The following is a 17,320-nucleotide window of genomic DNA, read 5'->3' as shown; positions in this document are numbered from 1 at the left end:
AAAAAAAAAATTGGAAATATTCATAACAATAAATTAAGTAGATAGCATTTGATACTAATAGAAGATAAAATATAATATTATATAGATAAGAATTATTAAAAATAAATAATAATAAAATTATTAAAAATCAGACAGGGCTCATGTAAATATGATAAAATATTATATTTTATCATCTATTAATATTAACTGCTATCTACTTAATGTATTGGTGTGTATATTTTCAGGCTTGTTATTATTTTATTTTTCTCTGAATTAAGGTAATCTTGTTATGTTTTTCAGCTCTAATGAAGGCCTGAAATTCATGCCGAAATATTTGGACAAATAAATGACTTATGCCTATTTATATATCTTTACTGACTACATCCCCGACCATCTTCTCCTCTTGCTATATTTAAAATATTTTTATTAAAAAACATACAAAAAATGGTTCTAGACAACAATTAAAAACCACATAGACAATGGAAAAACCCTCTGTCGAAGTCAGTTTGGAATTTTAACTAAACCCATAAATAACAAAACTTAAAAATATGTTGTATAGCTTGAAAACAATGATTTTAACCAGTCAATAATTTAAAATAACAGTATTATATTTATGAGAAGAAAAAAAAACAAAGCAATGATATCAAAATGTGATATGGCATTAATTCCTCAAATATTAACCAATTGAGCTCTTTTCAGTGTCTCTTGCTCTACATAGTTTCTAAGAGCTTTCCAATTAGAGCCTTTTAATAAAGCGAATTGTTCTGGAAAGCAGGTCTGCTGCGGTTTCTCCTCTTATTATAATCAAATTTAAATTAATAATTAAGTAAACATTAAAAAATAAATAAAAATTAATTAATTATTAAAAAAATATTATGGTTATAGCATCACAAATAGACCATTGAGTGACAATTTTTGGCCATTTTTTCAACCAATTAAACAGCCTGTTTTAAGTTTGTCTAGCTGTCAATGTTTACAATGGCGCAGTGTGTTTTTAGAAGTTGTGTCTCCTCTTTACAAAGATGGAAAACAATAGCCCTGCAATAGTTGTCCAGATCTGTGTCATCTTTAGTACGCAGAACACCCTATATTTGTGATCCTTAAGTTAATACAAATCAAGAGTGAACTGAGAAGTAACGTTACTTCAAGAAAGATTGCAGTTTCTTCCGGACAGAAACTATTGTATCTAAATTAAAAGACTTTTAAGAACTAGCTAAAGATTTTACTAATTAAAAATTAAGAATAGCATGACTTGTAAATGCATTTTTTTTCTTTTTAATGTTTGTTAATTATCCGTTCATAAATAAATTAATGATTTTATCTACCGTTTAATTTATTATCCAAAGTTGTTGAGAAAATAATTTAAATGGGTCCATATCTTAAAGTAGTCGAAGGCCTCCATTTGGTTAAAGATGAACCCAAGTTACTAAAAATTCAAGAGATTTTTCTAACCTTTTTGTATGTCAATAAAGACACCAACAGCAAAGAAAAAATCAAATGTTTCCTATTTTTTTGAGGGATTTCATGGGTTAAAAAAATATTTGTATACTGTTTAATTCATCAAACGGTGGTTGCGGATCGCTGGAGAGGAGAGGTACAAGGAGTGAAACAGGGGGATAATGTATTGGATGAATTGGTAAATTGTTATTTCACTTTGTACGAGCAGGAAAATAAATATATGTATATAGGAAAAAAAATGTATTTGAAGTGTATTGTATTTAGTTTATTTATAATTATTGTTTGACAAATGGAAAATGTTAATGTAGTATAGTGTACATTGTTCAATTATGGATTGATGGGCTGTGTGTTGGCTGTGTGGCTGTGTGTTATGTTATAGCTACCCAATGTATTTGGGCAGCATGGGTGAATAAAAAATTTCTCTCTATAAGAGGAAATACTGTTGAACAGGTATGTAGGTTTAAGTATTTAGGTTCTATGGTAACTAGAAAAAACGAAATTGATGAGGAAATAAAAGCGAGGTTAAAGGTAGGAAATGCTTGTTTATTTTTCAATTTCGAAAATGCTTAGCTTGTGCATTCTGTCCAAAAACATTGAAGTTAGAATTTACAAAACTATTATCTTTCCCACTGTTCATTACGGATGCGAAACGTGGCCTCTTACTCTAAGGAAAGAACAGAGCCTCAATTTTTTGAAAATAACGTATTGCGTAAAATACAAAAATACTGAACCAACGCATAAACGTCGAAGGGGTAGACTGAGACGTAGATGGGAGGATTGAGTTAAGACTGATTTAGTGGATTAGGGTTTGGAGCGGTGTCACTGGACAGATGTATGTATTGGTATTGAACCTTCGGGTTCGCTAAGCCTTTTTTGTAATTATTATTATACTGTATGCTATTTATACCAATCTTTATGGTCAAGCTATTAATTAATATAAAGTATCTAAAAGTGTATAAAGTATATATACTTCATATGTGACAAAAAAGTTTTTGTTTTATTTTGGAAGTACGTGTTCCAAAAATATTACTGTAGATAGGGGTTTCGTTCTCTACGTTTGTCCCTTTATAGACTGTCCTAAAATTAGTAGAGTTGTCAGAAAGCAACCTTAGTCTACAGTAGAATCTATACATTACAATAAAAAATTGATTTAAATCTAATTGTTGTAAACTGAATTCCAGTGGTCATTTTAATACTTAAAATAAGCTTACTGACGAATTCAATTATTTTGTAACATATTTAACAGCCGTATCTAAGAGTAATTGCTGGTACTATTCTAATAAAATTATGGATTTAATAATAATATTCTTGTATTAATAATCATTTAAAGTATTAATTAATTCCGCTAAGTAATTGATTGGATTAACTAAAACGACGAAACCATAACCGGACCACGTGGCTTCAACAACACGTGGTGACGATAGCGCAGAGTGCTGCTACCTGGAGCCGACAGCCTCAACTACCGCTCGGCAATGTTCGGCTCCTCCTCAGGCATTTCCCGCCTTCAAGGACGAAGACACTCGTTAACATTTTTTCTGGTCCTGAATCCTCTGCCCAGGATATTGTTGCTTCTGATAACTGTTTACATATTAAGTATAAAAGACTCTCACGGGGAAGATGGTTTTGACCGTTATACGCAGGTTTCCACTTGGAAGGGGTTAATATAAAAAGAAACAAAAAACAAAATAATTGAATCGTTTATTTATTACAGAATACGATTTGTATACTATTAATAAAAAGAGAAGACGTCTTTCAAGAATATCGTCTTAACCATCGTTTTGCTGGATACTTATATATTTTTTTCATATTTGAGAAATTCTTTCCAAATGGTTCTATTGGTTCATTTCATATGAAGTGTCCGTTTTTATTATCTTAGAAATTCCAAGTGGGATTAATGGACTTTTGTTGTTTACTTCGTTTATATTAACTGATAATAATGAACCGTTATTAATCCTCATTTTTTTCATAATATTTACAATCATTCTAATTTATTCTACAGTGTTTAGTATGCAATCAAATATGGCCATGGAAACACGCAGATGATTTTTTTTAGTTTAAACTTGGACATTCGACAGCCCAAGTTGCAAGAAGCATTACCACGGCGTTCGGGGAAGGGTGTTGAAAAATTGTTTGGATAACCAACACAGAGAAAGACTTCTACCAGCAATTGACGATGAACTTAGGCTTACTTTGAAAGAACATTTGAAGGACTTGCATCACATCTGAATACAAGTGGATCGACACTTGAAGACTATTGGCTAAGTAAAAAAGATAGATCTATGGCTACCTCGTGAACTTAATGAGCGGTAGCAGCTGAAGCGTTATGACCCGTGCGTTTCACTGCTTACTAGGCAAAACACGAGCATTTTCTCGAAAGGATAATCACGTGTTGTGAAAAGTGGATTGTATATGGCAACAGGCGTTGGTCAGGTCAGTGCTCAAATATCAACGAAAGACCAGGACACATGCCAAAACCAAATTTGCATAAACAATTATTGGTTTCTGTGAGGTGGTCGATTGCAGGAATAATTCATTTCTCCTTTTTATCCAGAGGCCACACCATCACATCCACATCGTACTGCAGCGAAATTGACATAATGTATCGAAAATACAACCTGCATTGGTTATTCGGAAGGAATATATAAATCTATTATACGACAAAGCCAAACTTCATGTTTCACGACAGATAGTGAAAAAACTATACAAAGTCCTTTCACACCCACTTTATTCGCTAGACTTATCTCCAAAAGATTTCCATATGTACAAAAATTTGGACAACTTCCTTTAAGGTAAAATTTTTGAAAATGATTCTCAGTTCAGAATCCATTTTCTGACTTCATCTGTTTACAAAACCCTGAATTTTTCAGTTTTGGGATTGAAAAGTTGATAACACATTGGAAAAAATATATAAAAAATTAGGGTATATATTTTGAATAAAAACATTTTAATTTCACAAAGTTTTTTTACAAAATAATCATTGAACATTGACCACAAAATGTTCTTATGGAATAGCAAGTGTGTTAATATTCATATTTTGACATGTATCCTTAATAGAGTAGTGAAAAGTGCTGATTGGCGATAAAATTAGTGACGGACATTGGACGTTTGGTTCAATTGCATTCAATAAGTACCTTGTTGGCCGGCACTTTAATAAAAGAGGAAATCACGTTATACAGAGGTATCCATTAAGATCAATTCATTTCACTGCATTTGTATCACCGAATACACTTTATGGTATTGCAAGATTATTAATAGATGATTGTAAGAGTGTTGATGAAGAAAGGTACCAAAATGGTGCCCGGGACACTCATCTTTAAGGACACAGACCTGATGAAGCACTGTAAAGTGGGATGGAACATCGGTTACAAATAAATAGTTTTCCTGTTATTTTTGTCGGCTGCCTTCCGGACGATCTTCCTACAATCGTTTCGTAGTATTATTCGAGAAATATCTGAAGGGGTTTTTCTTCCATTTTCAATATTTTTTTATTTCGTAGAATATGGATTTTTTGCTCTCATACCATTATTACATATAAAATCTGATGTGTTAAAAACCGTCAGAAAAACTTTTTCAGAGCGGTTTTTCTGAGGAGTGTCCTGATAAACATCAGGAGTCAACACGTTGGGTGTCCGTTCTTCTGGGGTATTGAGAAACAACCTGTTGAATTCCTTGGAACCGGCCACTACATAGAAAGCATCTAGCTCTATTTGTTCTGCTGGCAACGTACAGCAGACAAATAATGGCCAAACAAGCTTTTTGCTTAGTACGAATCGAAAGAAACATTGCAGAAGATCCTTACTGTTCGATAACTTATTTACAAGTTGTAGTAAGAGAGGTATTTAATTGTATTATATTACATTCTGTCATATATTTACTGAAAATGGTAATAAGGTTCAAAGAGCGCATTCACACTATATTTGCAGAGATATAAATTAAATTATCACAAAATAAGAAAAAATAAACTTGAAACAAAATAACATTTTAAACTTATTAATTCTTAATTCCAATTAGCCTGGAAAACACCTTGTGAAAGCAGAAGCAGGACTGTGGTGGATCCTGGTGGCTCTTGTCTCTCAACAGAGTCACTGGTATTAGAAGCCAGTTGAGGATGATTAAGGGCGCTAGCCGCAAGTCATTTACAAGTGTCAGTTGGATTAATACTGCAGTGGTCTTCAAATCAATCAAGTCAGTTTGGCTTTTTAAGAAAACTGTCATTGTGACTGACAATCTATTGAGGTAGTCCATTCGTAATCGATAAACGTATATCGATAACAAACGATTAAATTAATTAACGCTTAATTTGGGGATTAGTAGTTAAATTTTATCTAAAATGCATCGGGAAACTGAATTGGCATATGCTCACTTTATTACTGATTGGAAAGTCCAGTTTTTCTTGTAGAGTTTTTAATGTACCCAGATAGATAGTTTACTGTTTCTTTAACATTTTTTTTTTTTAATCTTTGAAAATCGTATAGTTATTCTCTTGACACTCAATGGTCTAAAGTTCTTTCACTGCAGTCATGTGAGAAAGTTATAGTAGCTGTTATTGGCGCCATCTGTTGACAGAACTGTTGAATAAAGCCCTTCAACGCGAGGAGAAAGGGAGGCCCTTTAGATACGCTAGGCTTAGGAATGCCAGGAATACTTTCGTTCAGGTAATGGTGTACCGGTCTAGGTAACAGCTCTTGACGATAAAATAATAAATATAAAATATTGGTTTGATATACTATTATTTATAAATAATTAATATTTACATACAATTAAAATTCAGACATCACTGATATTATGTTATGTAACAGTACCTGCTAAAACATATGTTTGTTAAAATCTAAGGTTATCGTAGTTATTAGTAGTATCACTTGTTTAAATGCTACCAGTCTGATTTTGTATTAGATAGAGTTTTTTGGGGCTTTGGGATGTTATCATATCCCGGTATGACCCATAGGAACAGTAACCATATATATCAATCAATCTAGAAAACTGTTGGTGATTTAGAACAATACTTTCTGTAAGAGTAAGGGACCCACTGTATTTCGAGTCAAAGACAGACATATTCTATCACGAAGACGTTTACACTAGGGGTATTCATGATGTGTTAAATGTAAAATGTTTTACCATGTTAAATGTTATAACTATAGAATTGTGAGCAGCCCTATTTGAAGTCATGTTAAACGTTAAATGCATAAGAGCCCCTAGTGGATTTTCTCAGCAACTTGTTTTATAAGCCTTTATGTTTATAACCTTCCTTCCAGAGCCTCATGTTATTGTTTACTTCAGTTTTGATTTAAGTAATTTATTACAACATGCCTAGAGTGAGTGAAAAGTGGAATTTGTGTGAAAGTTTAGCTTATAAGTGTCTTATTGATCTTCAAACTTGTGAGGAAGAGAATGAAGATGAGATAATTGACAACTGTATTGAAAGTATTCTCCATGTTCTATCATTCAGATATGCAGTTCCATTAAAATTATCCATTCTGGTTTAATAACAGGGATATGAATACCACAAACACACGAAAGAACTGAGCTGTCACAACAACAAAAATGGCGACGATCTCAACTGGTCTATTGTGTGACGTCATTCACCATTTAACAGACCAAGTAACAGACTCTCAGCCATGTTAAATGTTATTTCGTTTTACCACGGTAAAAGAAGGCAATTTTTTTCGATTTAACATGAGTTTTTCCATTTAACACGCTTTAACATGTTAAACCAAAGATCATGAATACCCCTACTGTCAGTCAAAATTGACGCGGTGCTGGCCGTAGCACAGGTAGTTGAGTCTCAGGTCTTTGCAATTTGCGAACTGCTGCGGAGCTGGTTCGGATCCAGCCTGGGGGTCGACTTTTTTCCTGTGGTGTTTCCACGAAATGAAAACTTGACCCCCATCATAGTTAGAATAGGTTGGTTATCTCTAGATAACCCCCTCCCCGTATATCAGAAATGACCAGGAAGGGGGTCATAAAAAAAATCCGATTGACGCTAACTTGTAAACGAGATATCGAACAGTAAGGATCTTGTAGAATGTTTCTTTCGATTAGTTATGAACAAATGATCTTTGGAGGCATTATTTTGGCATTTGCCTGCAATAATAAGTGATAGTAACGATACGAACGAAGGATTTGGAGGCTTTCCTTTTGGAATGATATGATTTTAAATTTCCAACCCAACCCATCAGAATGCTCAGCAACTGATTGGGAGTTTCTTAATACCAGCGAATTTAAGAAAGACTGTTATTCCCTGGAATAACTGTATATTGACTTATCTATATCAGAGTGCTGAGAGAACTAATACTAATTTATACCACAGAGAGAATGAACTAAAAATATCGTTAGTGCTGCAATACTGCGTATACGTATGTATTACTAATCTTAATACAGAATATTTGTTTTTTTATTTTGAAACAACTGAATAAAAAAAAATACTGTTTTACTCTTAGTGTGAGAGGCCACGAACCTAAATAATTAAACCCAGTTACCTATTCAAATCCATTTCCTACTATATTAATTATACAGTATACAAATCTGATGTAAGAGGTTACCTTCGCATCCGTAAAGAACAGTGAGAAAGATAATAGTTTTGTAAATTCTAACTTAAAAGCAATTTATAAATCGAAAATAATACATTTTCTATTGACCTTTTTTTTTATTTCCTCATCAATTTCATTTTTTTCTAGTTACCATGGAGTATAAATACTCAAACCTATCAACCTGTTCAAACATATTTCTAATTATAGTTGTATTCATGATGTTGTATTAAATGTAAAATGTTTTACCATGTTAAATGTTTTATGTATAGGATTGTGAGCAGCCCTATTAAAAGTCGTGTTATATTTTAAATGCATAAGAGCTCCTAGCGGATTTTCAGAGCAACTTGTTTTATAACCTTTCCTTCCAAAACTTCATGTTATTGATTAATTCTAAGTTTTGAGTTAATAAAGTAATTTATTACAGCATGCCTGAAGTGAGTGAAAAGTGGAAGAAATGTGAACGTTTGTCCAATGAATGACTTGTTGATTTTCTAACTTGTTAGATAGAGAATCAAGATGAGCTAATTTACAACTGCCATTACATTATTATTATTGTCATCCATTTCTTTATTAGTTATGAAAACATCCAAAACAGTACTAATTCCAACTAATCATGTTGAGGTCCTATATAGTTCTGTAGTTTGAAAGGGCCGTTCGTGAATGCGTCTCGATTTTAATACAGTTACATTTAAATTTGACAAAATATTTTTTTCGTATGGGAGAAATACAATGCAATATTTACTCACTACTTACTTAACAAAACATAATATGCAACAAGATATCAATGAAATGGTATACCCTACAGTTTGAGATAGTAATTTTTCCAACTGTTATTGTTGCCTATTGTCAGTCAGTAACGACTAAGGCACTGAACAACAATATATGTTTCAAAAGCAACTATTAAAGTTGGCACTAAATTATATAGAGATCCATTCAGGAGCGGCGCGTTCAAACTACAGAACTATATGGGAGGGACGTATATGATAATAAATATATACTCGGAGGGAGCGTGGGAACTAAGGTCTTTCAATAGATAGTCCTAGAGCATTGCGTAACTACCGAGGGATCTTCGTGTGGTCTTTGACAGTGTCTTTGCATCTGTATATATTTCTTAACAACACATTGTAGTAATATAACAGAAATTCTGACAATCGGATAATAATATCCCGATACATTAAATGTTTATTCAACTGTATACAATAATATTTTATTATAGTATATTTTATTAAATTATAAAATTAAGTGCAAGTTACATGGGTTTATAAGGAGGGTGGAAATTGGTTATTATTTTTTTTTTCTAATTGTAGAATATTTTGAAATTATGGCATGAGTGACCACTACAAATGCACATGATTTGCAACGTTTTTGAAGGTGAAGATAAGAAAATGTAAAAATTTCTGCACTTTTTATTAGTTTCTACTTAAATGCTTTTACTTAAAAAAAAAATTTTAATCATCAATTTTAATATTGCTTGCATACAATTTCGATTTTTCCTTTTTTTAGGTTTTAAATATATATTCTCTCACACCAGACTGAAAAGACAGGAAACTGCTCGTCGATTTCGACTATTACAGCACTTACTAGACCAACGGTCTAAACTTCCAATTCATTACAAAAGACTGATCTACAAGACTGAATAAGGCCAATCTGGACGTATGGAGTTGAGCTTTGGGGCTCCACTAAAACTTCGAATTCCTCTTGTATTCAGTCCTTATAATCCAAAATCCTTCGTAAAATCGTCAATGCTCCTTACTTTGTCACAAATAAAATCATACATTAAGACCTTAATGTTCCCTATGTAACCGACCAGATATCACTCCTTCCATTATAAACTCTCTAACACTTAAACCCCCTAGTTTCTAATTTTGCATCCTCTTCCATTCCTAACAATCCTCCGAGGCGCCTGAAAATAAGATGACCACGAGATCAACTAATGTAAAATGTCATTAGAGTGCTACCAATGGGTTGTTTCTCTACACGCCTGTAACACTCCAATTTAACTTAGATCAGATTTACTAAATGTATTATAATGTACAGTTGTAAATAGCAATAAATAAATATTTAAAAATATATATATATATTCTACTTTATCACAAATAAATTTACACATAAAGACATTAATAACCACCCAAACCCACTAGTTTCTAGCCTTGGATCCTATTCCATTCCTGACAATGCTCCGAAGTGCCTAAAAAGAAAGTGGCCACGAGACCGGCTAGTGTAAAAACGTCATTAGAGTGCTACCAATGGGTAGTTCTTTACACGCCTGTATCACTCCAATATAACTGAGATCAAATTTACTGAATTTATTATAATGTACAATTGTAAATTTCAATAAATATATTTTTATATTTATATCATTAACATATTCCTTTTTAAATATTTTAATTTTCCCATATTTATTTACATATTTTAAATTTTTTATCATACTAAAATCTAGCCATAAGCATTGAAATTAATTTTTTTTTACGCGCCAAAAAGCAAGCAGCCTTAATTTTTTGTCAGAGCGTCATTTCGACATAAACACACGTTAGGCTTATCAGTGCGAGTGTTATGTTGTTTTTTTTTATTTTTTTATTTAAGTAATTTTCTATTATAAGTTATATTCTTTATACTTCTTGGACAGTACCTATTTGGAAAAATACCATTATAAATACTTCACAAAAGTTGTTTATCCAAGTGTCAAATTGAAACAGAAATGACAACTGCCAAGTCGTCTGTTGGTACACAGATAAAAATTTTAGTTTGTAAGATTAAAATTAAAAATTAATCATGTATCTATATCAATTAAAACATACAAATTTTGGATTTATGAATTGAATCGAAATAATATTAATTGAACTATTTTAATGAAATATGAATATTGAATGAAATATTGTAGTGTTAATAAAGTATTGTAAGGCTGTGAAATTGAAGATTGGGATTATCCTTGATAATGATGCCTAAGTTGCTCGAAACGTTTGAGGTGTAAAATGAATTAATATAGAGTTGGAGCTAAATGGATCTAATTTATTATAAATCATAAAATAATCCACGTTTCTCAAACTTACTTCCAGACACATAGAGTTGTGACATCGGTATCGATATTTATCTCCAACATTCGTTATTTCGATAATGATGATACCGAAATAAATTTATAAAATAAATAAATTTCTTCTCAAATTTTTAAAAAAGTACATTCGAATATGTATTTAAAAAAATCATTGGTGATCTGCTCTCTAAAAATAATCACACACCTCTGAACTTCATATTTTTAAATTATTTTTGACAGCATAAAAAAAAAAAAATCAATAAATATCAATAACATCGGTAAATATCCAGCCAATAATATTCAATCAATATCATATCAATCGATATAGTAGATTTATAAATATTACAATACTTTAAGAAAATATTACCAGCAATATTCACTATCGACAGTCGAAAATATCAAAGTTTTCACTAATGAAATATTGATAATTTCTTTTATTATTGCTGCCAAAATTTGATATCGATATCAAACGGAACTATTAGGATGTTTTTATTTTGAAAATGTTGATTTTTGAATTGGATAATATTATATATATAATGTAAATTGGAGATTATTGAACTATTTAATGTTTTTTAAAACGATTTATTCAATTAACACAGCCAATTATATTTTAGTTAATGTTGGGTAAATTTTCTAATATTTGTCATGTTTATGTTTTGGTTGTCATGGCGTTGTTTTGTTTTACTGTAATCATGAATTTTTTATATGTTTTAATTAGGTATGATATGAAATAGGTATTGCTATGATTTCCAATATTAATGTTTTATAATTACTAAGAATGGTGTCACAATTAGTGAATCAAAATAAATCCTAACAAATCCCATCTGATCAGCTTTACTCTCCTTCGTAAACCTCCACTTTCCTACCCTGCTATAGAGGTATTCATGATGTGTTAAATGTTAAATGTTTTACCATGCTTTTAAAGTCATGTTAAGTGCATAAGAGCTCCAAGCGGATTTTCTGAGCAACTTGTTTTATAACCTTTCTTTCCAAAACTTCTTGTTTTTGCTTACTTCTAAGTTTTGATTAAAGTAATTTATTACAGCATGCCTTAAGTGGGAGTTGTGTAGAAGTTTCGCCACTGAGTGCCTTGTTGATCTTCTAATTGGTGAGGAGAATCAAGATGAGCTAATTGACAACTGTCATTACATTATTATTATTGTCATCCATTGCTCTATTATTTATGAAATCATCCAAAACAATACTAACACAAACTATAAGTAAATAACCTTACAGGACAACAAAAAAAATGGTGACGAGCTCATCTGGTTTGTTCCGTGACGTCATTCTTCATTTAACAGACTTAGTAACAGACTCTCAACCATGTTATATGTTATATAGTTTTAACATAGTAAAAGAAGTAATTATATCTTTATTTAACATGTTAAAATAAAGATCTTGAATACCCCTAGAATCTTTTTTTAATATCCCACTAATGCCTAAAGAACAGAATCGCTACTTAGGACTCCATCTTGTGAAGTAACTTGCTGGGAATGCCCATACTAAATAAGAAACTGCTTGTAGATTCCGTTCACTACAATACCTACTCGACAAACGCTCTTAACTTCCCATTAGCAACAAAAAAACTCGTATTCTCTATATGATACACTATGTGATAATCAGAACTATTTGGACATACATAACTGAGCCTTGAGGATCCACCAAACCATCAAATTCCTCCCGTATAAAATCTTTACAATCAGAAATCCTCCGTTAAATCCTTGATGCTCCTTATTAAGTCACAAATAAACTCATTCATAAAGACCTCAGCATCGCATTCATTGCAGATTTGGCCCGGAATAGATATACTTCCTTTCATTCCGAAATCCCTACCCACCCAAGCCCATTAGTTCTTAATCTCTCATCCTTAACGTTCTCTGATAATCCTCCGATGCGTCTGAAAAGAAGCCACGGTATCATATTATAATTTAAAGCTATGATTGAAGAACCACTATTGGATGGTTCTTTCCAAATAATATCATGTATTCTGAAAATTTATCACATTTAATTATTGTATTTCTATACAGTTGTAAATTTCAATAAATAATTACCTTTTCTTTAATTGGTTAAATTTTCGATTTTAAATTTCGATAATTTGGAATATCGATACTTTAGTGCCGATATAATATCGATATCCCATCCCCACTAGATAATACAGAAAAGATAGAATCTGTTGAATTTTGATTATGCGGAATCGTATTGAGAACCTCAATAATTTTTTTAAACTTTCCTAACTTCCAATAAAAACTTTAGCAATGTTTCTCGTTATTTATAATAGTTTCTTTTTATTATGAAGATAAAATATGAAGATTGAACACTGAGGAATATGAATTTTGCATATTAAATTTTGTCAGAACAACTAGAAATCAGTTTATTTGAGCAAATATCATAAAAAGGACTACTCATATGAAGATAAATGGTGGTAAATGTTAATTACTTTATAGTGCATTAAACTAGCTTTAATTTGAGTGCTGACATCTGTATGTGCAACGGTTTTTCATAAATCAAAAATTTTGTAGGAACAACTAGAAATCAACATTTTTAAAATTTATTTTCACAAATATCATGAAAACTACTACTCCTACGAATCTGTATCAAGTAGCTATTAAGCTGATAACATAGCTTTTGGGCTAGAGTGAAAAAAGTCTGTTTTTTCATAACAATTTTTGATTAATTTAATGAAAACTATATATAATCACTAGTCGACATTGATGAGTCTGCCAAGTATAGTTCGGGAAATAAAAAAATGGTGGCTGTTTAAAAACATAAAAAAATAATTTTTCATTCGGGGCTCCATATTCTTTATACTACAGAGACATAATTTAAATTATAGTAAATTTGCTTTGAGCATATGAGCACTAACAGAACTATTACGTCCAATAGTTTTCACGATATAGTTTTTAAAATGCAATATTTCATAAAAATGCACTAAAAAACCAGTAGTTAGTGAATTTATTGTGGGAAATCTATATCTCAAAAACCATTTGACGTACAGAGCATTCAAATTAAAGCTAGTTTGATGTACTATGAACTAGTTAATGACTTCTATCTTCGTATTCAGATTGAAAATTCAGCATCTTGTGGTTCCTTGATCCCGTGGCGCCCCAGCGACCTGGAGAAGAGATTGCTGGAATTCCAGAGGAGCTGTAAGATGTGACGAAGACTAGAACTGTTTCCTAGAAGAGCTAGAGCAGGTAGGATACCAACAAAAAGTTATATACCTGTCCGGGCCCGGAAGCAGCTGCCTAACCAAGGTCCTCTTCTCCTAAACCTCTCCTCTAGTCCACATCAACTCCTTATCTATTTTTTTAATATTACATATTATATATTATTTTTATATACAGGATAACTGTAATAATCTTAGTTGGAAAATTATTGGTTGACCTTGAGCTATTAATGGAGGAGGAAAGTCTGGACGGGAATAAAAATAAGTCGCTCTAAACGTATCGCAAGGATTTATCAGGGCTAATACAACATACAAACTTTTCTAAGTATCGATGTGTTAATAGTTGGGCTGTGAATTAATATGCAGAGATGGTTTGAGGTTTGGGTCAGGAAATAAACAATAAAAAATATTTACTTGTGCCTACGTTTCGATCTCATTTCCAGGTCATCCATCAAGGAGTTTAGGCAGTTTTCTTTTTTGTAGGAATGGTCACAATACAAGAGTCAATCATTTAAACCAAAAGTATTAATGAAAACTACGCATAATTACTAGTTTGAATTGATGAGTACCAAATACCACCAATATGAGTACCAAATACCACCAAGGTGAATACAAAATAGTGGCTGTTTCAAACTGTTAAAGAAAAAGATTTTTTTTTTTGGAAATCCTTATCTTTGAAACCACCTACAATACTAGGAAACCTAATAGAACATCAATTAAAGTAGAGTAAATTTGCTAAAATATAAGCCCTAGAAGAGCTATTTGCGTTCTATAGTTTCAGAGATATAGTTTATTAAAAAGCAACATTTCATAAAAAATTATAATTGGTGAATTTATTTCGGGAAATCTATTTCTCAGGAAGCATGAGATGTACAAAATGTCTGGTTTTGGAGTCAAGGGCTGACACAATTTTATGTTTTTTAGTAAATATATAATAATAATGTTTTCCCAACTAACATCATTACCGTTGGTAATGTTAACTAAGAGGTGTCCCGTGAGCATTTATCTCATGGTAGACGATTTGTACTATTCGTTGTACAATATTTATAATTGTGATGATAACGAAAATCATTAAGATTACTTTCAATCCAATTTGAAATTGAAATCGTAGCTCTTCCATTAATGGCTGAAGGATCTAGATTTCGTAAAAGATATAATAGTACAAGAGCCGAGAAGAAAAAAAGGTAGTTATCTCACCCCAATTTTTGATTACTCTAATGAAAAGTAGGTATAATTACTAGTCAAAATTGATGAGTCTACCAAGTATAGATAGGGGAAATAAAAAATGGCGGCTGTTTCAAAACCTTAAAAAAACATTAATTTTGCATACGGAGCTCTAATCTTAAAAACTAACGACACTAGAAAATCTAAGAGAACATTATTTAAAGAAGAGTAAATTTTCTGAAATATTAGCCCTAAAAGAGCTATTTACGTCCAATAGTTCTCGAGATATAGCTTTTTTAAAAGCAAAATTTCTTAAAAATCTACTGAAAAATTAGTAGTTAGTAATTTATTTTGAGAAATCTATATCTCAGGAACTATGTGACGTACAGATGTCTATTAGCACTCAAATTAAAGCTAGTTTAATGAACTATAAAGAAGTTAATGACCTTTACCTTCGTAGGAATAGTAGTTTTCATGATATTTGCTAAAATAAATTAATTTATAGTTGTTCGGACAATAAGTTTGATTTATGAAAAACATCATTTCAGAAGTCATTTGACGTACAGATGTCTGCCAGCTTTTTTATTCTCCCTACCTATACTTGGTAGACTTATCAATTTTGGCTCGTAATTATACATAGTTTTCATTAAAGTAATCAAAAATTGGGGTGAGATAACTGTCTTTTTTCTCCTCTTGGGCTCTTGTACTATAAGATCTTCTTGCCTCGGCTCTTGATTTAAAATAAGAAACTCAAGAGGTGGCCAGGTGAGCAAAATGCTCAAATGAGAAAAAGAAAATGTCACGTAAGGAATGTACTAAAATCTTTACCAGTAAAATAGCAGACCTAATAGAGCTATTTACGAATAGTATTCCTGATATAGCTTTAAAAAAAGCAACATTTCAATGTTGTCTATTGCAAGATGTCTATTAGCACTCAAATTAAAGCTAGTTTAATGTACTACAAAGTGGTTTATGACATTCATCTTCTTAAGAGTAGTAGTATTCATGATATTTGCTAAAATATATTGATTTATGGTTGTTCAGACAAATTTTCATGTGCAAAATTTATATTCATATGTGGATATCATAAAAGCTACTTCTCCCTACAAAGATACGTTTAATAGACTAATTTATATTAAGTTAAATTACCTTAATTTTGAGTGCTGGCAGATATAAGTACGTCTTATGGTTCTAGAGATATATTTTTCAAACTCAAACAACTAGAAATTAACATTTTGTGAATTTATTTTGTTAGATATCATAACCTCCAACAAAAAATAAACGTCATTAAATTTGTATAGTAAATTTAATTAGCTTTAATTTGAATGCTAGCAGACATCTGTACGGCTTATGGTTCCAGATATATCAACATTTTGTGAAGTTATTTTGTTGAATATCATGAAAATCAGTACTTCTACTAATGTAAATGTCATAAACTAGTTTATAACACATTATACTGGCTATAATTTGAGTGCTAATAGACCTTTTTACGTCTGATGATTTCTGAGATACAGATACCCAAAATAAATTCACTAACCAAGGATTTTCAGTGTATTTTTTTATGAAATATTGTTTTAAAAAAAAATTAGATCTCGGAAAATATTGAACGTAAAAAGCTCTTCTAGAGCTCATATTTCCCCAAATTTACTCTATTTTAAATTATATTCTCTTAGGTTTTACGGTGTTGTTGATAATTTTGAAGGTATGGAGCTGGTATGGTATATTGTGGGCAGACATATTAAATTAGAGTATTAATTATCAAAATACAAAAGATCTAGAAATCCAAATGTTGTGAATTTATTTTGGTAAATATCATGAAAACTCTATGAATATATATTACTACTACGAATATATACTTAATAAACCTCTTTATAGGACATTAAACTAACTTTACTTTGAGTGCTAATAGACATCTGTTCGTCTACTGGTTTCTGAGATATCAATATCCATAAATTCATAAACTACTGATTTTTCATTATGAAACGTTCATTTTTA

Source organism: Halyomorpha halys, unplaced genomic scaffold, assembly GCF_000696795.3.
Source record: "Halyomorpha halys isolate HHAL.00 unplaced genomic scaffold, Hhal_1.1 Scaffold2473.1, whole genome shotgun sequence".
NCBI lineage: Eukaryota > Metazoa > Arthropoda > Insecta > Hemiptera > Pentatomidae > Halyomorpha > Halyomorpha halys.
The sequence above is the reverse complement of the archived record's forward strand: the minus strand, read 5'-3'. Positions refer to the sequence as shown.